The 11033-nt window shown below is 42.6% G+C and overlaps 1 long non-coding RNA gene across 1 annotated transcript; it reads left to right on the top strand.

The window, feature by feature from the left end:
* Window positions 1-255: 255 nt before the first annotated feature.
* On the top strand, window positions 256-3705 carry LOC137842793 (uncharacterized). The gene is made up of 2 exons (XR_011089217.1): window positions 256-571; window positions 2536-3705. It is a non-coding gene; the product is annotated as an uncharacterized lncRNA (long non-coding RNA).
* Window positions 3706-11033: the final 7328 nt, after the last annotated feature.

The raw sequence follows: 11033 nt of genomic DNA, 5'->3' as shown, positions 1-11033 counted from the left end.
CTACAGGATGGAAAATGACATCTGGATTCTCGATGTAAACATTATTCATCATGTCGGATGCTTTGCTATTCTTGCCAGTACACTATGCTCTGACAAGGCTGTTATTTCTAGGGCAAGTGAGTGGTGAGTGCAGCATGGATTTATTTGCACATACCCATTGAGTTTATAAAGTCTTGTGTTCCTTGCTACAGCTGTGTATTGGCCCAGTCAGTTGGCCTAATCAAGAGCTACCCCTTGCTACCTAGGGCTGATGGGCCAGATCCTCTGCTGGTGTTAGATAGCCCCAAACTATTGACGACAGTGCAGCTGTGCAGAACTGCAGGCTTAGAGGTTTCACATCATATACAGGCTTCCTGCAAACAGGCAGAAGAGGCAGTCACTGCAAATCGCCATCAAGAAGTACTGGGATCAAAGCAAAACAAGATGAGAAGAGAGAAGCTGCCAAGGAAAAGCCCGGTGTCACAGGTGTGATGAGCAAGGACTAAATGACTTTTGCTAATGCATACAAGAGGTTTTCAGGTTCATGTCACAAAATCCACCTCTGCTTTTTGGAAGGAAGAAGAGTTGGAAGGTACATCCATAAATCCTATCAGTGTTAGTTTACACTGAACACCCAGTGAACCTATTGAGTGGAATGTTTTGAGTTATTTCTGTGCAGCTTGGCAGCTAGAAGGCCTCAAGATGGTAGATCATGAACGTGGCACTTTGAGTGTATATTTCTGACCTCATGAAATGGTAATTTAAATAAGGGTAAAGCCATTCATTTCTACAGGAGATGAAAGTCTTCAGGAGCTGTTTAAACTCAGGTGATTCAAGAAATCCCAAATGAGCAACAGAATGGGTTGATTTTTATGTTCTGTTAAAAAAAAAAAGAAAAAAAAGTTGTTAGAATGAATTCCATTCTTTGTTTCCTCAGTAAGATGCAAAAAAAAAGTAAATGAAATGTTGACTTGTTAATACAATTATTTATTCTCCCTTCTCTCTTTTCTGGGTGGCAAATTTGGAAGGGAAAATGAAAAAGAAGGGATAAAGGGAAGAAAAATATACACACAGCAGTTGCAAGACTGGAAATGAAAATATTTTGCAGGAATTTTAGAATAATAATTTAAAAGGTTTTGCAAGGGAAGCTAACACTCTGTAAGTTTGTTCAGGTGCAACTTTTCAACAGCGTAGAGAAAATTTCTGGCACTGGACCTGTTAGGAAATGAAATGCTGGAGTGCCAAAAAGGACCCCTGAACATTACATTTCGTCCCTGGGGGTGTTTAAGGAAAGGTTGGATGTGGTGCTTTGGGACACAGTTTAGTGGGTAATATTGGTGGTAGGGGGACAGTTGGACCAGATGATCTTTGAGGTCTTTTCCTACCTTAATGATTCTATGATTCTGCAGGTAAAATGGTGTGCCAAAATTTTCTGAGAAAAATCTGGTAGCACAGGATTTGGCACAGATTATCCCAATCCAGTGCAGAATGCTGTGAGTTTCTACTGCTGTGGCTAATATTGGCTGTAAATGTCCATCCCACAAACACTTGCATATCTACTTACAAACTTATTGGTGTGGCTAACACTATGAGTACCTGTCACTGTTAAAATTTGGTTAGTGCTAAGTTAAATTCTGTGCATGGTGGAGGTTTGTGTGTTCAGGCTTTAGTGCTGGTGAGGATGGAGGCATTTATATGAGATCTTTACCATGCCTCCCTCATTGTCTCAGCAGATACAAAATGCTGAGTGATTGCTTACCTGTCTATAATTTCCCACAAGCTCTGCTGTTGTGGGCAGATCAGAAATTGCAGGTGGTCCAGAAGCCTTTGGTAGCAGTGTTTGCAGTAGGTGTGCTCTGCATATAAGCCCACCACAATTGCAGATAAAGGCCACAAATGTTTCCATTACACACAAACACCTCCTTGAACACTGAAATGCCACTAGACTGCAATCATTTATAACAGCACAAGCTTGTTTTTCCCCCAAGTATTACTGTCAGCGTGTAGTAATGAATTCATTGATTTTACCATTTTTTATCAAAACAGTTATTTCAGAGATAAATGTCCTTCATTTGCAGTTATTAACTCTGCCACACATAGGACAGCTATTGGAATAATTGTCCAGTGTGGGCAGAAGAAGAAAACACCCATGTCCTTCCCTTATCTGGGACTGTTAACTGAAGTGAGAATGACTTAATGAGACATTTTTGAGTCATGGACCACCCCTTTTCTCCTACTTCTGGAAATGAGCAAATGGGGGAAAGATGGCATTTCCAATCAAGGAGCAAAGCCAGCCCCTTCCCTCTGGATGCTCTTGTTTTTAGTTTGTTTAATTAGCTGGGTAGCAAGTTCTTCCTAGACAAGAAGAACAGAGTGATGGTGGCAAGTGGTTGAATTGTGTGCAGTGGACCCCTAAATGATCTAATGGGTGCAGCCTGTGCAGCACTATGATGTGGCTGTGGTACTTTGTGAGCTGCTCTGGGACTGATGCATCCTTGTCTTTTGCTCTTTTGCTGCCCAAAGGAACTGATCCCTCCCTGTGTTTTTGTGCTTCAGTACTGCCTGTTTGCAACTAAGAAACAAAACCCAGAAAAGCTGTCTCCCTGTAAAATCACAGAAGAGCTGTTTCCCAGAACTGGGCTGTCGCCGTCCCTTTAATGAAGCAGTCACCAAAGGTCAGCACTTCGGAGATCCTGATTCTTCACTTCTGAACCATTTGTTCAAGCTGTAAGTCACGCTTTCCCCAATGCTTGCCCACTAAAAAAAAAAACACCCTCCAGTCTGCATTTGAAGGTTTCCTATAAGCTTCACTGAAATGGCCAGACAGGAGGTAATGGGCTGAGACTGGAGCACCGTGGATGCCTGCTTTCACGGCGCAGCGGGGAGGCAGCAGACGGAGCTGCAATGCCGCTGTCTGGCACTAATTCAAATCGCTTGGGTCCACTGAGGCATTTAACTCCAGCACCTGGGTTAGGACTACCAGAGGGATCTGGTCTCTCCGCTGGTACTCGAGGCAGCCCCGGAGAAGGCGCTTCTCTCTGAATAAGATAATGAGTTGCAATCAACAGCAAGCTCATGGGACCAGGGAGAGAACTCTGGATCCTCCAGCAAAGTGAGAACATTTTGGCCACGGAGCCAGATCAGAGAGTGAAAAAAAGCTGCTGTTGAACCCAGGTTCAAATCCAGATCATTTTGACACTGCCTTAAAAATTGGAGACAGATAGGAGTCGCTGGCATTGCCAAGGGGCAGGAGTCTGGGTGTATGCTCCCTTTGCTGGGCAGTTGGGAGCAGGAGAAAATTTCTTCCTGAGATCTGACAGTGACATGCACAAAGTGCCTGAGCAAAATGCCTCTTCTGAGCAAGACCCAGTTCCACATTGTTAACCTCTTGCTATTGTTGAACAGTTGGAAGCTGAATGTTGCAAATTAAAATTACTTCCTTGACTAGCCAGAACAATCCTTCCTCTCTTCAAGGCTCTGATCCTTTCCACTGGAGAGGCAGTGAGCACTTTTTAATAAGGCTGGGAATGTGACACAGTATGGTCCCATAGCTAAGCAAATTGCTGTGGATACTCTGAAGACCCTGTTTCCCACACACATGCTCTCGCAATGCTGCCATCTTTATGCAAGGTTCAGTTTTGCAACCACTCACCCCATGTATTTATTTTGCTCAGCTGAATGAATGGAAACACTCAACAGTTACAAGAAGCTCTGATATATTGCTTTGTGCTGGTTCTATAGAGGGTTGAGTATATCCCAGGGAAAGCATCCATTTTTCTGCTCACTGCTAGGCTTTCTCTACCTTAAAAGGCCATCATGGCATTTGTGTCTCCCTTACTCATAACTGCAGCTTGCAAGCTGGAAGGCTTCTGTTCAGTTTGGACCTCATCTAGAGCTGGACCGCGTCCATTGCAGACCTGCAGCGAGGCAGTGGTACAGATTGTTCTCACTGCAAATGGAAATGGCTGTGAAGATGGCTGCCAAGCCTGGTACTGAAATTAAAAGACTGTTGAAAACAAAACAGCAGTCTTACACCAAAAGGGGTGTTGTATGCATGGGAGATGAGTCTGAGCCCAGCCCCATCAGCAAGGAACAGCCGGAATATGAGATAGGAGCAGGATACCATACCTTGCTTTGGCTTTGCCAGGACTAGACATCATCAATGCACCAGTAAGCCACAAACCTTTCAGGGTCAGAGGGATCTTCCCAATAACAGGAATCAGAACAAAGTTATGCAAAAGGAATAGGGAGTCTAGGAGAATGAGCAGAGAGGAAATGTGGACTGATCTGCATTTCTCCATGGTTCCCTTTGTGCTGGCTGACCTGCAGAGTTTCTTCCCATTGCGCCTCAGAAATACCTTGCACACACCAGGTCTATGGAAGAACCTGTGAAGGCCTGATCTTGCTCCACTGATGGAGCACAGCTAGAGTTTCCAAGGAACTGGAGTCCTGCTGGAAGGATCTGGAAATGGGAGGCTTGGGGTCTATCATCAGTTTATAGCCTTTTCTGTGTTCTTAGCCAAAACTCATCTCTGTGCTGCCCTTTTTCTTTCTACCTTTCATCTGTCCTGTCTTGTTTCCTCATAAGTTCCCAACTGTCCCTTGCCCCATGCCTTTCATTTCTTTGGCTGGATGTCAGCCATGGCTGAGGCCTGGACAACCTTGGGTATTTGACCTTGAGGGCTGCTCTCTACTAAGAGGGTTTCCCTTATTACACTGCTTCTGTGTGCAATATATGACCCACGTTATAAAGTTGTAGGCTTCTCTCCAAACAAGTGGCTATGTGAAGACAGCAAGGCTGATGTTACCATTTGGTTTAGGGTCAGCACATCACTCCCAGGTTGCTGTACCTCTTGAAGATAAAAGATTACTTCTGAAAGATCATAAAGTCCCCCTTTCAGCTCAAGTCTTGGCCATGCCTGCAAACCAATGCTCATGCCACAGAGAGCCTCATGTGGCAAAAACTACAGACTGCTGTTCCCTTCCAAGTCATCTTCATTCTCCATTCCTTTTGCTGTAGCAAAGAAGTCAGGATCTGACCACATGAGCAAACATTCTCTTAATGATGCTGAGCGCTGATACCATGGTATGCAGGAACTGTAGTGCACAGCTACACAAGCAACGGATAAATAAATAAATAAATGTATACTGATGCCTGTGCAAGGAAAATTCCGCATATTCATCCCCCTGTTTCCTTTATCACTTATTCTGTAACAGCTGTTTAATTAATTGCTTGAGTGATTTCCTAATACATCTTATTTACATACAAAATTACAGAATAATGGTTTGCCTTTGAGTCGAGTGAGAATTTAATGTCTGCTTGCCATGCCTCATGGAATATGGTTACTCAACAAGAAATAAAAGTTCTGGTTGGTTTTGGCTTTTTCTTCTTTTATTTTTATTTTTATTTTGTTTTCAAATAATATTATTCTTTTCCTTCATGTATTTTGTTGTTGTTTTTACAGGCATTACCAGATGATGCTAGGATGATAACAGCAAAGAGGGGGAGGATTGCTTTTGAAGGTGACTCAAATCCTTGAGGAAAAAAAATAATAAAAAAGAATGTAACTGAATAGGATCGCTTCTACTGAAAAAGTCATCTAGCATCAGTGGAAACAATACAACTTTATCTCTGCTGTTCAGGTTTATTCCCTGGCTGGTGGAGCTTGTCCTGGAAGAACAAGGCTGTGCAACCAGTAGTGTCCCGCTTTGGTGGTCTTTTCACTAAAGGACGCCCCTTTTACCTCCTGACACAGAAACCTTTTCATTGGATCGCATGAGCATCAGGCAACCATGTCACTGCTGCTGATAAGCTTGTGTCAACTGATGCTTTTCTTTCACTAACCCGATTGCATTCAGCCTGCAGCCGTACCCATGGACACGGACCTGTGAGCTGAAAATTCCCTCCCAGAGAAACACTGGACAAGCACATCCTTCCTAGTTAACATAAGATAACTTAGTTTTGGATTTTGCTTATTGCCCAAATCTTAGTGTTCACCTAAATTAACTTGGGGCACCTTTATGATGTCTCTAGGTTAAGGGACTGATTCACTGTGACCTCTTGTTCAGTCAACAAAAAGAGCCAGGCACCCCAGGGAGCCAGTTCACCTACATCTCTGTTGCCCTCTGGATGTGCGTACTTCTCTTTGTTGACTACAGTGAAAATCTTGAGCCCTGAGATTACCAATTTAGATGCCTAAATTGGAGTCATTTCGAGATCCATTTAGGCCCTCTTGTTAATGAGCAGCACAGGCTCCACAGCATGTTTAACACATCTGGCCTTGGCTCTGCTGAACGTTTGGGACCATGTCTCAGTATGGTCAATGTATGGGCTGGCTGCACAGGAAGGTGTGAGAATCTAAACAAAGTAAGAAACCAGTGGGCATGGTGGAAAACGGTCCGAGATAGAGTTTTTCACCTAACATGACTAACATAGGGCTGTTGCTGAAACACAGCTCGTGGTCCTGAAGCAATTGTTGGTCTTTGGGTTAAGGTTTCTCTTGAATGACCTCCAGCACTGCAAGCAACAGCAGCAGGAAGGATGTATGGGCCTGGGGTGGGGGGGATGGCGTGGCCACGGGGAGTCAGCCATGGGCTTGGCAGTCAGTCCTGTTACTGCGATGCAAGTACATATCTAAGCACCTTCATGTCCTTAAATATTTGAATCAATAGCTCTGACATAGGTACTGCCATTAAGTGTGGCCTAACATATTTTCCTGGAGACCTGCATTTTTGGACTGTAGAAGAAGAAATGCCTTCTGTTCACTACCAGATCTCACAGGAGAAATCTTATTAGTGTTCTCTCAAAAAGTGTTACACCATATTTTTGGTTGCTAATGATTCATCACTAGTATTTAAAAAGTTCTTATTTCACCATGCCTGTGAGGTTTCTTTCCTCACCACTCTTAGGGCAGCTGCTATTAAAACCGTATCAAGAACTATTTCACTTTTCACTAACTGTAAAAGGTGAAAAATATTACTGTTCATTTTTGTTACTATTTCTTTCTAACTATATTCACTTAATAAGGTATTTGCTTGCAACACAGTCTGTTATATATTCTGTGTTTTATAAAGTATCTCCTGGGAAAAATAACCAGGGAAACACAATTTTTCGGCACCATCTCCTTTTATTAAGAATAATGAAAAGGAAACAAGAGTCATTCCAGCAGTCAAACATCCTTCTACTCTTTCTTATTGGTCTTTTTACGATAACTGGGTCTCTCAGCACATAATCTGAGCTGCCTGAATTTGTTTGTGTGTTTACATTTGTCCTTTTAGTTGCAGTGCATGTATCATTGTAGATCCGATACATAAAGGACATATAGTGCATCCAACATCTATATCCACAGGCACGGAGAATAGAGATCTAAACAAAATACTGGACAGAATAATCTCAGCAGTGAGGTCTAAATTCATCCCCATATTTCACAGCTCGAAAGGAGAGTTTGACTATTTTACTTTCTCTGTATATTAGTTGCCCCCAGATTCAAAGTATAGCAAGAACTACTGCAGCCAGCTCTCTCTGTGGGCTGCAGCATTCACCGCTTGGACTACTGGCATTAATCACTCACAAGTAGGAATAAATGCCAAAGGCCCACTCGTGCACTCTCTTTCGATGGATTTGGTATCTTCAGGAAGGACAGGAGAAAGCAAGACAACCTGTCCCTGAATTGTGCAAGATAGCTTCCCAAGCTGGAATAATACTCATCATTCTGTGTCTGTCTCAACATGATGATAGAATGTATTAGTGCTCGTGAAACAGGCCAAATGGCCGGCATCTGCCACTAACAGGTCCTGTTTCAGGCCATTGGGTAGCTCACTTATATTAAAGCTGTAATTTATACATTTGGCTGGTATTCAGGCTTGTTTTAAAGCATCGATCATTCCTGAGTAGTCATAGATGATTCAGACTTACTCTACAGGTTCTTCTGCCAGTTATTGATCCTGAAGACATTAATTATCAATTACAAAAGGTTTATTTCTCGCAACATTCACCACTAAAAGATCTGCATATTTATTTTGCCTAGTGATTTATTGACACATCATTATACATTTCATGGAAAACTGCATTATATAGATGGGAGTGGGGAGAAAAGCCTCCAAAAACTCCACTCCAATTAGAAGAAATCGCTCAAAGAGCTGTAATGTGATGTTTCTTTGGTTTTCATTAAACATGAAGACTGGAAATTATCTTCCAGTTCACCCATGCCCACTAGGGAGTTGCCTTGCAGGTGGAGCATAAATTAGCATACTGTTTATCAAACCTCCAGTGTTTCATGTGCTCCCTAACACAATGGCATTAACGAAAGGACTAGAGGTGATATCTGCCATACCCTGGGGCAACCATATGCTAAGGAATAGCTTGGAAGTTGCAGTGTCTTCTACAACGAGACAGCTGGTACCATCAAACAGAACATGCTATTATCTGACTTCCACTTTTCCCTAAACGGTTCATTCCTAGTACTCCAATACTTTCTAGAAAATATCACACTAATGATGCATAGAAGTGAAAAGTAATATCAGATTTAAGATGCTTTCTTATTCCTTTTTTTTTTTCTTTTTTCAGTATGTTTACCAAAGGCTGTATATTTTTTTGAATAAAAGGTTGTTGCAATGGGTCTTGGTAGGTTGAAGACTTCTTGTAGCCAAAGGCCTAAGCCTTGTGTTCTTTATTATTATAATACAATGACAGGGTAAAGGTTAATATTTTCCATTGCCCATAAACACCTCTTGCATAAAAAGCTAATGTATCATGACGTCTAGCACAAAGCTCTCTCCACTGGACCGTACCGTATCTACTGACTGTGCTCTTCTACAATGACTATTAAACATGTTGCTAAACATTTGTGGTAATGGGCCTCCAAATGAAATAAGAAAAAAAAAGAGGAAAGAAATATCCAAAATAATTGCAGAAATCCAAATAACTGTAATACAGTAGATGTAACAATTCCTTAGTGTCCATTCTTCTTATTTGCATCGTTAATTGTTGTCTGATTAAAAATCATTATGAAGCTGGAAACAAGTTAAAACAGAGAAACAAAACCTGGCATGGTAGAAGGGATAGGACTTTATAAATCACTGTGAAAGCTAAAGCAGATTCCAATTTGCAAAGCAGCAATCATTGCTTTTAATAAATAGAGAGAAATGAGGATGCCTAAGCACAGACCTTGCACAGTACAAAAGGTTAAAACAAAGAGATCGATAGAGTCCTGTAAGCTGAATAAGGCAAAGGACGGAAATTCACTGTATGCTAAACTAGCATGGAAATCTGATCCTTGAAGTTAGGATATATTTTACTGTGTCCCTGGAGAACCTACCAAAGCAATGAATTATCTGAAGAGCAGGGCATTGTTTAATGGAAATCTGGGCTCCTGCTCCTATTTCTCCTGCCGTAGTCCAGATGGTGGCTGTTTCCAGCACATAGGTTTGCTTCAAATGTGGACCTGAAGATGGAAATCCTCAATTGTCTTGCCACAGTCCATTAGCTGAGAGAGAGCACAGACCAGCTAATGGGAGAGTACTGATCTCAAGTTGTTATTTAGGCTTTTCTGCCACACCTCAGGAGCCTTTTTTTTTTTTTTTTTTTTTTTTTTTTTTTTTTTTCCCTCTCTCTCTCTGTTGCAACTCAGTGCCACTTCTTTACATCTTTTCCTGAAGGAATAGATACCCAGATCTTCCTCATTCTGTTTTGGAAGGGCTGAGCCCACTGCTTCCAGGGGACTACCCAGCTCATGAGATCAAGACCTTCCTCCCATGGACATTAGGGCACAGGACTCTCCGCATTTGTGCAACATAATGCTTGATTTAGTCTTGTGCTGGACAATGCTGGCTTATAAAAGAACAATCACAACAAAAATGTTTTTCTAAACCTCTGGATGAAATGTAAATATAATTTTAAAGGACAGTATAGAAGAGTAAATAGGTGTGTGAAGCCAGCAAAAGGTTAATAATCCCAGTATAAAAATTCTTAGACAAACTCTCCTGCAGTTGAGCTGTTAGCAAAGCTATTAAATTTAATTGCAGTATAATTACATAGCCATATACCTAGCTGATACCCAGCTATCAAGCACACACAGCGCAGGTTTAACTGCACACACACAATACATGGGGGTTTGCCTCAGGTGCTACAAGCATCCTGCAGCCAGATGTGCTTCTGCCTTCCCAGCCAGGCTCCCTCTCCATTACAGACATGCTTGGGACGAGACAGGGAGGTTCACTGCAGGACATATTAGTACAAAGAGGATCAAGTTGCTTTGCAGAGAGAGGATGAGGAGTGCGATAAACTGTATGCCTTTATAACAGCAGCTGTGGCACTATTTGCAGTGCATAAAGTTAACACACCACTCAGCCTTTGCAGGATCAGGGCCAAAGCAAATAGCACATTTCGCCCTCCTGGACTTGTCAGATATGTTTAAATTTTCCTGTTAGGGATGCTGCTGTCTCCTGAATCACTCTCTGCCCAAGGGCAAAGAGCCCAGAAACACATCTGCATGCATCCGGCCTTTGTCTCCTGAGGACAGGGTTTGTATGGCAAACACCCCAGGGGGCAATGTAGACCGGGAGGTGTTTTGTGGGTACGCAGAGATGGCTGACTGCCACACTGAGCACGCTTGGTGTTTTGGTGGATAGGGCTGCTGCAGACCTGCGTATCTAACCCATGCTGAATCAAAAGCAGTCTCACGGGATGTGGAGAGGAAACTCCCACCTTCCTTTTATCCACTATTTTCATCTGGCCTGGTATTTCTTAGATCCAGATGAAAGGCAGGGCACTGAAATATCTCTAAGGATGTTTCCATGCCCTTCCATTGGGAAGGAGTTTAAAGCTTGTGAGCAGACTTATTTTCTGTACAAATCTCATTTCAACTGTGCAGATGCTGGGACCTTGGGGAATGCCCACACCAAGGCATATGGGTCCTCATTGCAGTGCGGGGACTCCACAATGTCAGGGCAGGGCAATGCACACTGTGTGTGGCACTTACTAACTGGAACAAGAACACGTACATGGGTATTATATGCCCTGATTTGCCAACAGGCCATGGAGACTTCTTTAGCAC

The sequence above is a fragment of the Anas acuta genome, chromosome 20 (assembly GCF_963932015.1).
Source record: "Anas acuta chromosome 20, bAnaAcu1.1, whole genome shotgun sequence".
NCBI lineage: Eukaryota > Metazoa > Chordata > Aves > Anseriformes > Anatidae > Anas > Anas acuta.
This window is presented reverse-complemented; position numbering and strand designations above follow the sequence as displayed.